Here is an 11,400-nt window from a genome sequence, read left to right as displayed (position 1 = left end):
CAGAGTAACTTTAATAAAACATAAGAATATATATATATATTTTACAGTTTATTAAATATAAATTTTGACTACAAGGTAGAAAGTAAATCACAATATTTGGTAAAACTTATAAGTATACCATTTTTACGGTTAATAAATAATAAAACTATTTCTGACTATGATATTTAAAATTTAGATAGATAGAATATTAAAAAACATACCGGTATTTGCAGACGCAGGCTCAAATTCAAAAACCAAAATTTTTCCTGCGAAAATCGGGCTTTTTTCACAGAAAAGGTATTTTTTGATTTATCAACAATCATTGTCAAGTTGACAATATACAGGGTGTTTTCTAATTAGTCTAAAAAATTGTGGTGTGATTCCTCATGTGTTCTTAAAACAATTTTTATATAACCATTGGGTTTGTTTGTTAAAAACACGGTTTGGTATTTTGCTTAACATAAATGGTACACTACTGCTTTTTTAAAGAAAATATATTTTTTTCTTGACTGGCCATCCTTTTTCAACAAAATTGATCTTTGAGTTTTTCTTGTTCATCACACGGTTGTCGAGAAAAAAATAAATATACTTATTAAGAGCCCGCCTTAATTCGTTTTCTAACGATTTTTTATTTTTTAAATTAATTAGGAAACACCCTGTATATGCACAGGCAACCAAATAAACTAGTAACCTCTAAAAATTATTTTTTTTAACACTAGCGACATACCGTGTTTTTAGTGTGTACTAAATTATTTTATCAAAATTTCACCATATAAGTTTCCCGGTAATGCCTTAGCCTTTGCGTTGACCTGACAATGACTTAGAATAAATATATACAGGGTGGCCCATCGAAAACGTTCCGCAAGGCATAACAGCCAGAGTATTTTTTTTTCAAAAAATCCAAAAACACGTCAATTTTGTTTTGTGAGGGGGACAACTTTTTTCCCAAAAATGATTGCAAAATCTTCAACCTTCCAAGCGGGGGTGTCATCCCCCAACTTTTTTCACATGGGAAGGGGGGTCAAGTGGCGTCTCAATGAAAAGGGCTTTCTATTCTCTATATTTCCTCACTTCGTTTTTAAAAATCGGTCGAGTCGTTTTGAAAATATGAAAGATTGAAATTTGAAAAGTACTTTTTGCAAAAAACGCATAAATTGAATTAATTAAAAAAAAACTTGTCTTATTAATGAAGCAAATACTGAAAATGTTGCCCGTCAACCTCCATACAGTAAAACAAATTATTTTATATCCGTTCTAGAACATTCTGAAGAACTTGCGGGGTCATTTCGCGACAAACATCAATAATTCGTCTTCGCAGGTCTTGTAATGAGGCGGGTGGAGTGTTATACACTTTACTTTTTATGTGTCCCCATAGAAAAAAGTCTAAAGGTGTAAAGTCGGGTGACCGGGGAGGCTACTCAATTGCACCCCTTCGTCTTATCCACCGAACGGGAAAGTTATTGTTTAAATAATTACGCATATTTTGAGAGTAATGTGGAGGTGCACCGTCTTGTTGAAATATTAGTTCTGCTTCAACGTATCTAGGATTGTTCTCTATGATGTCAGTTAGGGCTGGGTCGATGGTATTTTCCAGTAAATCGAAGTACATGTCACCTGTTAGATTTCCAGGAAGAAAAAAAGGACTCACAATAGACCCACACTTTCAATTTCTGAGGGTTTTGTGTGTGCACCTCGTGAAAAACCCTGGGGTTGTCCTCAACCCAGTACCGACAATTGTGCCGATTAACTAAGTACGCTACGATTAAGTACGCTCTACCTAGCCTGATCGTTCAACCTTGTGGAAAGCGAAAAAATGCGTAAACATCTAGAAATAATAAGAAAAAACAGTACATTGGTCGAAGGAATTTATCCTTATCATTTACTCTGATAAATGTTTAAATAAACTTTTCAAATTTCAATCCTTCATATTTTCTCAATGACTCGACCGATTTTCAAAAACGAAGCGGGAAAGTATAGAGAATAGACAGCCCTTTTCATTGCGGTACCACTTGACCCCCCTTTCCATTTGAAAAAAATTGGGGGATGACACCCCCGCAATCTTCATTTCATAGCCATCGCTGACGCCGTTTTTTTTTCGATCATAGGTAGTACCATAGCATAACATAGTTACACTTCTAACATTCTCTGGAGGAACACTTCATGTATTTTTTTTATTTAAAAAAAGACTAAAGCCGGTACTGGGCTCAATAATAATCTGCGGAGGTCAGAGGGAGGTACCGGCACCGCCAAAGGCGCGCAACCTATCTTCTTGATGTCTTCATTAGGCCCCAACTCGAGGCACTTTCGTGGCCGAGTCAGACGCCAATCTGGCGGGTACCCACCTCGCGTATGCTGACTGGGCTTGTGTGTACCACCAGGCAGTAGTACCACTGAAGAGAAAAAATATGTTTTTTTTTCTGTTGTTTGAAAAAGCGGCAGGTGGAAGCCTGGACCGGAAATAAGGTGGTTCCACTTAATAAACTGAAGCCTCGAAAAAAATTGACCTTGTATAAGATTTTTTGGTACTTTACAATGATTCCGAAAATTTCAAAAAAATTAAATGCCGTCTTTATACACTTTAGTCTTTCAAAAATCATATTTTTTCCATAGCAACTGTTAAACGAGCAATGAAATCGCGAGTGAATTAATTTCGGGAGAACCAAACCAAACCAAATACCATTTTTTTTTTTTTTTTTTTTTTTAAAAACAATAATATTAAGCATCATGAACAATATGTTATCGTGGGGACTATAATAGAAAAGGAGAATGAAATTATTGGACGGCAACTTACAATAACAGTTAGCATGAAACATCTAAAAGTACAATTACCGTACACACTCAGTGTTTCTGCCCTTCCGGCTTCATTAATAAGGGAGGAATCAGCAACGTTGAACTAGCGATCCTGAAAAAAGAGAAAAAGGGAAGCAAACGAGGCACTAGGCACCATTTGCAACCTGGTTAAGAAGTAGCTCACAATTCGCAAGCGTTACTACCAAAAAAACCGCTGCGGAGGTTCTTCAACATACCTCGCCGCTATCACCTTGGCCCAGAGAAAACAATCAAATCAAAAGGAATGTTATCCGCTGGGGGACGTATAATTAATAAAAGAAGAATGTGAAATTATTGGCAAGCCTACATGTTAAGTATAGCCATGAAACATGGCTAAAATAACAACTATCCCGGTAGACACGTCAAGTCTTTCTTCATTCTGGCTTTATCAATACGGGAGGAATCTGCAACGATGAACTAGCGAGCCTGAAAAAAGGAACAAAAGGGGAGCAAAGCGAAGGCCACGTTAGGCGGACCATTTTGCAAACCTGGTTAAGCAAACGTATAGCTCACATATCGCGGCGTTACTACTACCAAAAACCCGCTGCGGAGGTACTTCAACATATACCTCGCCGCTATCACCTATAACCCGAGAGAAAACAATAACAAAAGATGTTATCGTAGAGACTATAATAAAAGAAGAATGAATTCCCTCAGACTTTGCAGACGATACGGTCCTTCTAGCGAAAAACGAGGAAGAGTTACTGCAGCTTCTAAAATTGGTTGAAGACGGAAGCGAGAAACTTGGACTTGAAATTCAAAAACAATTATGATTTATCGGGACAGCAAAACATAACAACAAACTTTTAGTCCTTAAGATTATACCTACCTATAATATATATATATAAATATATAATATTATTATATATAAATATATAATATTATTATATATAATATAATATATATAACTATATATATATATATACTATATATATAATATATATTATTAATATATTATCTACTAGTAATATATTACTATATATATATATATATATATAGTAGTATTATATATATTAGTGTATATATATTCTGGTCACTTATAAACAACACGGGATCTTTAGAAGGGGAAATAAGAAGAAGATGTGAAATGACAAGCGTGGCAGTGAACTCTCAAAGATTACGAGACAAAACATATCGTAAGACACTTAAGAAAAAAAGGCTTGTTCGCTGGCACTGAGTATTTCCTATATTTTAATGTATGGCTCGAGTCCTGGACGATGAGGCAGTCAGAAATGAAAAAAATTCTCGACGCAACTAGATCTGTACTGTTGGCGGACGAATGCTTTCGGAAATTCCTGGAGTGCCCGGCTGAACCAACTGAATTCCATAATACCAAGAACGTCTGAAAACATCACAGAACGCCTCCCAACTTCTATACAGTCACGAATACTTAAATATTTCGGTCACGTTATGAGGAGGTATACTGACTGTATGGAAAAACTCAATATACAGGGCAAGGTTCCAACTAAAAGACTAAGAGGACGCTCGCTCTCCCGATGGATAGACCAGCTATCAAAAATCACCCACAAGCCACTGCACCGGCTTGTACATGAAGCACAAGACAGGGAATTATGGAGACAAACCTCACACATCACCCGACCACTACATTCCTTTTGTAGGAATAAAAATAGAGAGAGAGAGAGATGTAATATATATGTCAATATCTAAAAGTTATACTTCCGTGTTTGCTATATTTTTTTTATTTGCAGCAAGAATTGATTTTTTATTACTAAATATGAATGTTACTTTGTTTTGTCTATTTTAATAAACTTTTTTTCTCATTTTCTTTTTGATATGTTTTGTAAATCAAGAAAAATCTTCGATTTTTCTCGGTCGTAAGTACTGAGAAATCTCTTCGAGTGTCTTTGGTTGTTGGTGGATTCCCATTACAGGTTACTGACAAAGTCTTCCAGATTTTTGAGAATTTAAACCTTATTCTCTATAATAGAATTTGGTTGAAATTGAATTTCCATGTTCTAGGCATTAAGTAAAAAGTAAAATAAAACATGTATCTTCGCCCACATAATAACAGGACGCTGGTTGATGTAACAGAACGCTCTGTATCAGGTTAAACACCTCCCATATGGTCGACCACTTAAAGTGGAGGACCATTACCGTACGGGATCGCCATCAAGAAGGCCGAGACAGCCTAGAAAAGAGCATATTCTAAGGATATAATAGGGTAGTTAGGTTTTGAAAGACACTTACTTCATATAGGTATGGGTGGGATGTATATAGTTTTCTATATGGGGGGTCTAGGTACTGTAACCATATACATTGTTTCCAAGATAGTTTTTTAATGGTAATTGTAATATCTTTATTTAATACTTATCTAACATCAACAAAAACAAACAAGAAGATTAACAATAATAATTGGAGATTTTAATACATTTATTTGTTGAAGGTAAAAATGCTAGACTTCTTTGGCTTAAAAACTACATTCTGGCGTTTTAAAAAAGCGACGAGTTTGTGATATTTTGATATGTCATTCTTTTCCCTTAATTCTAGCATTGTCCGTATCATGCTGTACGTACCCCAAAAAGTAAATAGTTTTTTATGCCTTGCCATGTCGCTAAAATATGCCATCAAGACTGTCTCCCAAGCAATATTCTTAGCATTTCTTTCGGCTCGCCATTTTTCGTATACTTTCAGTGCTATTTCATATCGCCCCCGACTTTTCTCTGGTTCCAACTTGAGCAGAAATTGAGCTGGAATCAACTTGAGCAGAAATTTTTACTGTAAAAAAAGATGAAATCTTCCTGTGTTCTTTGTGACTGACACTTGTTTTTTTAATCATCTTATAGAGTATAAGAGTATACAGGAAATTGACACTTTCCATCTGGTATCGATATTATTTCATGTTTTTTTTTCTTTTTTATCTCCCGGATGTTCTTCTACATGATTACGATCTTTTTCAAGTCCTAGTAGATTCGAGATAGTAGTGGCTTTACTGTTTTTGATAGCGGTCTGTACCAACTGAAAAAGAAGAGGATGTAGGTATGAGTTTTAGGTTGTCCGCACCATTAGGTAGAAGAATTTTTAATAGAATAAAATAATTTTAAAGTATAACTTCGTGTCATTCTTGTTGGAAACATCAGCGACATTTCATTAACTGACATTGTCTCTAACTTTGACAATGATATGATCGATCATTTGTTTGATCAATGTCATTTTAACAGAACGTCAACGGTTTTTGTAGACGTATCTGTTTAAAAAAAACTAAATTGTTCTCGAATACATAGTTGCATTTAGATATTTTAAATCGTTTTTTTCTTTGTGTTTATTTTTGCTTCCGACGACGGAAAGAGATATATTTTCCGAAACGTTAAGCATTTATTTGTCCGTTAGGCAAATTTGTTTATTAATAAACCACTGTTGCCATTAGGACCCAGTGGCGAATAGGACTTTTTTGGATAGACAATTGATTTAGTAGAATGACACCTACAAAGGATGAACAAAACATTCCAGTAAAGAAAATATAGGAGGCAAGGACTCAAGGCAAGAGAAATAGAGGCAGATCAAAAGAAAAATGGAACGAAACAGTAGAAAATATTTTACAACAAAAGTACGTGGTCAAGACAGTAATTTTTAAGGTTGTCGTTTATTGGCTGTCATGTGTATTATGTCAAAACTAGCCTTCAGTCTCGTTCTATTGAATTAGTGGTAATCCAGTAAAATTGTATCGCCGTATAGGGAGTGAAAAAAAAATTACGAGCGAGCTGATTTTTTCAGAGTTTGCCAGCGACTGTCAAAGAGCTACAGGGGTGTTTTTTAAGCAGTACTACAACAAAATAATTAGACCCAAATTGTACATAAGAACATTCTCTATAAGTTCGCGTAATGATTTTTTTTATAAGTTTATTATTTCCGGATTTAGCGGCCGTTTCATGAGCTTTTTGGGGTGGTTTTCAAAAAGTTTGTTTTACAGTAAATTGACCCGTATGAAAGTTGTTAATAATAAATGGACAAGCAACTTTTCCTCATGAATTTTTTTTGTAGCGTGATTATTTTTGGAGATAGCGTCCAGTTCATGAACAAATTAGGGTAGTTTTCAATGTTACTCTTTGTTCAGCAAATTCACCCTAGGAAACTCGTTCAAAATAATAGTACATATACCATTGCCTTATGAACTTTTTTTGTAACTTGACTATTTTTGGAGATCATGAACAAGTGGTGGTAGCTTTAAACCTCTTTTTTTTTAGGAAATTCACAAGTGCTATTTAACTTGATGAATTCCATGTTTCGTTTTGGGGAAATAAATACATATCATAGGGAAGTTTGCATGTAATTTTAATATGAACACCTTTAAGTTGGTAAATTTGTAGAACTAAACAAAAAAAATTGGCGCCGGGAGGCACGTATAGCCGCCCATACTAAAATATGTTAATATCTCGAAAACTGCGACTTTGACTGATTTTGATGTCATTACAAATTTTGTTGCAAATATTATTCCTAATCTTAATTTGAAAACCGCGTTTCGCTAGCTACTGTAATTTTGGAGTTACGATTTTTTTAAATTTTTAACCCCCTCCCATACCCCCTTACCAACCCCCCACCCCCACCAAAAACTAATGGCCAGATTCTCGGGTGCCACAGTATTTTTGTACCAAATTTGGTTAAAATCGGTTTAGCGATTTTTGAGTTATCGTTTTACAGACGGCAGACAGACAGACGGACAGACGGACAGACAGACAGACAGACACTATGAAAATATATACCTGTTGGTATGGTCAGCTAATTATGAAACTACCCCAATTTGTTCCCAATTTGTTCATGAACTGGACACTATCTCCAAAAATAATCAAGCTACAAAAAAAATCATGAGGAAAAGTTGCTTGTCCATTTATTATGAACAACTTTCATACGGGTTAATTTGCTGCAAAAGAAACTTTTTGAAAACCACCCCAAAGGGCTCATAAAACGGCCGCTAAGTCCGGAAATAATAAACTTACAAAAAAATCATTAAGGGAACTTATAGAGAATTTTCTTATGTACAATTTGCGTCTGATTATTCTGTTGTGGTACAGTTTAAAAAAAAACACCCCTATTGCTCAAAAACCGCAAGGGGAAAATTTTTGATTTTGTTTATTTTACCCTCGCTGACAAACTCTGAAAAAATCAGCTGGCCCGTAATTTTTTTTTTCAAATGACAATTTTTTTGGATTATGGTGCGGACGATCCATTCCATTCCCTTCTCAACTGTCCCTCCTCGGCTCCGATCAGCTGATCGGCCTTGAGGGGGCGACCCAGTGAACGGCGGTCGCCCAGGGCGACCTCCGGCCGCCGCCCTCGTCTCACGGGTGGTCCAGTGCCGAAGCAGCGGCAGCAGCCGCGTCGGCCGAGTACCGGCCTTCCTCTTCGGCCCCCTCGTCGTACTCGTCATCGTGTGTGGCAGAGGTAGGTACTATTCGATCTGACACTAGCCGGAGACGCTGGAGCGGTCTTCTGCGCTCTGGGGTGGTGGTGTGTTACGGTAGTACTACGGCGGGTAGTACCAGAAAAGAGGGTAGGTGTATGGTGGTACCACTACATGGTACTACCATGATTTGTTTTTGTTTTTAGTTCTTTAGCTTGGAATAATATTTGAGAGATAATGGAAGATTCCAATGTGAATTAATTTTAAATAAAAATATAAATAATTTTACAAAAAAAAATATTGATACATCATAGTATTTTTAATAAGAAACTTGAGATTTTTGAGATAATTTGAGATTTTCATGCTATTATTATTATTTATTTTTAAACATAAAATATTCTGGTAATCGGTTTCTAAGGCATTGTTTATGCATTGTTTAATGACAGAGTTCTGTCAGGTCCAAACGTCGCCGTATTTCCTACAAGGTTTTGTGAAAAAATGAGTGATAATGACGAGTCTTTGGATAATCAACAAACTTCTGAAACTGTGCTATCCACGTTAGTGCCCGAGAAGTCGAAAAACTTATACGAGACCACCTACAATAACTTTGAAACCTGGGTCAAAGAAAAACATGTTGAGAATTTCACAGAAAAGGTATTGCTAGCCTATTTCCTGAAGTTATCCACTACCTAAAAGCCGCCAACTTAGAGTAAATATTCGATGCCCCGTACCATGATTTACCTGAACAGAAACGTAGATATTAGCAAATTCACAAAACTTATTGAATTTTTAAAAGTATTTACAAAACTGGAAATAGAACGCTTTATGCAAGAAGCCGATGACAAAGAATTCCTTTTAGCTAAAGTTGTCTTAATCGTTGGAGTGTTTACGATTACTGAGGGACCAGTAGATGGTATCAATTTCTTACATGTATTTCGTAAGTACGCAAAACTTCGACCACTCAATGTGACAGATCAGCGATTTTTCTTGACGTATCGAAAAAACCAATGCTGTACCCTGCCAGTTGGAATCAATACAATTGGAGGCATGCCAAAAAAGATAGCGGAATTTCTTGGACTCTCCAACGCCATTGAATTGGTTGGTCATTGTTCATGGCGCAGCTCATTGTTGCCACTGGTCATTGCCACTGGTTATTGCCACTGGTCATTGTTTCCGGCGCAGTTCTGCAACAATGCTTGCAGATTCAGGAGCGGACATAACAGTTTTAAAGCGATATGGAGGTTGGCGATCAAGCACGGTTGCTGAAGGTTACATTGAAAATTTAATTGAACAGAAAACCGAAATAGCAAAAAGAATAATGGGACAGAAAGATACGCCAAATAAGAAATTAAAAGCAGTTTACGTAGAGGTAGAAGCTACCAGCATTGCCAGTACAAGAAATTTGCTTATTCCGACTCCTGCAACTTGCATTTCTCTTAGAGACGAAAAGTTGGATGCTTCTTGTATTCACTTTAATAATTTAAATAATTGTACCTTTAAGATTATTTATAATAAATAAATATTTTCATTGATTCTAACGTTTCATTTTTTACTTTTAGGCAATAGTGCCTAAATAAGTGTCACTTTTAGATACTAGTGCCTAAAAGAATGTCATTTCGAATTTCAAATAAATATCTAAAACTGTCAATTTCGAAACGCTTTCACAAAAAAGTTGTTTAACTCGTTACTTTTTAATTATCTATACATATTCCTAAACCTAAAATAAATCGTTTTTAAGTTATTTATCTTAGATCTAAAATTCTAACGGTACTCCAAAAGCTTTCTCGAACCATTTACTATTAATTTTATTCCTATTAGTTATTCTTGCAAATCCAGTCTTACGGTCGTACCTAGCCGTAGTCCGCTTTCTATTTTGGTCTAATTGGAACCTGAAAGGCTCTGAATTAAGCGGGTACGACTCGTGTCGTTTTGGATAAGATCAATTTTGCATACTCGTGATCGAGCCCAGCGTCGATCGTGTGGAAACAAAGAGAAAATGAAGGAAAAATCGGGAGGTAATGAATAAAACAACTGGTGCTAGCCGAGAAAAGCGATACAAGCCGTGTATACTGCAAATTTTATCTCACAGTTTTTATCCTGCACGTAATTTTTTTCATTTTATTGATTTTATGGAAAGAACTGTTCATTAAAATGTTGTATTCTATGTTATAGGGCTTGTTTCTCTCTACAATTTCCTGTCTCACAATGTACCGTTTGTGTCCGGGAAGGGTTCATAGTTTTATAGTTGTCGATTTTCGAAAGAAATCAATACATGTATATTATTTCGTATATTTTTCATTTTATTGATTTTATGAAAAGCACTGTTCATTAAAATGTTGTATTCTATGTTATAGGGCTTGTTTCTCTCTACAATTTCCTGTCTCACAATGCACCGTTTGTGTCCGGGAAGGGTTCATAGTTTCATAGTTGTCGATTTTCGAAAGAAATCAATATATGTATATTATTTCGTATATTTTCATTTTATTGATTCTATGGAAAACACTGTTCATTAAAATGTTGTATTTTATATATATATATATATATTATATTTGTATATATGTTGTATCTTTAGGAAATTAAAAAAGTTTGGTTCCTGATAAAAAAATGACTTTTTAAAAATTTTAATATGTAAGAGCAAGTCGAAGTCCATCAACAAAGTACTTATTCTAAAGAATTTTATTAATTTGAGAGCATACATTTACATATAACAGAGCACAAAAGTGGGTTTTTACCTCGCTGGTGGTCTATGCCGTTTTTTTGTTGTCTGTTTTTCTTCTCCCTAGCTTGAAGCACCTCTTAGAGAAGTTTTTTCTGCTGTTTTTTTGCTCACGTGCCTCTGTGCTTAAGACAAATGGACCAAAAAACTAACCAGAGATGTTACATCTGTTTTGAATAAATAAAAATACTTTGAAAATTTAACAAATCACAGTGTGGTCTATTTTGATTGATGAAAATACTCAGAATAGTAACTTGCGCACGGTTATGTTTTAATTGTTGATGTAAATTCAACAAATTATGCACCTTGTATGTTCCATTGATGTCTTTAATAAAAATTGCGTTAGATGAAGTAGTGATAATAAATTCTATTTTGAAAGCCGAAAACCGAAACAAATAATTCAAGGATATTTGATTACCAAATTTTATTTTTTGGGGTATTTTCCGCGTTCTAAAATACCTTTATACAATAGTAGTCATACAATTCATTAAATAACATTATTTTTTAACACTTTCGGAAA

The sequence above is a fragment of the Sitophilus oryzae genome, unplaced genomic scaffold (genome assembly GCF_002938485.1).
Source record: "Sitophilus oryzae breed Bouriz unplaced genomic scaffold, Soryzae_2.0 scaffold_381_pilon_pilon, whole genome shotgun sequence".
NCBI classification, from domain to species: domain Eukaryota; kingdom Metazoa; phylum Arthropoda; class Insecta; order Coleoptera; family Curculionidae; genus Sitophilus; species Sitophilus oryzae.
Note: the sequence above shows the minus strand (reverse complement) of the source record.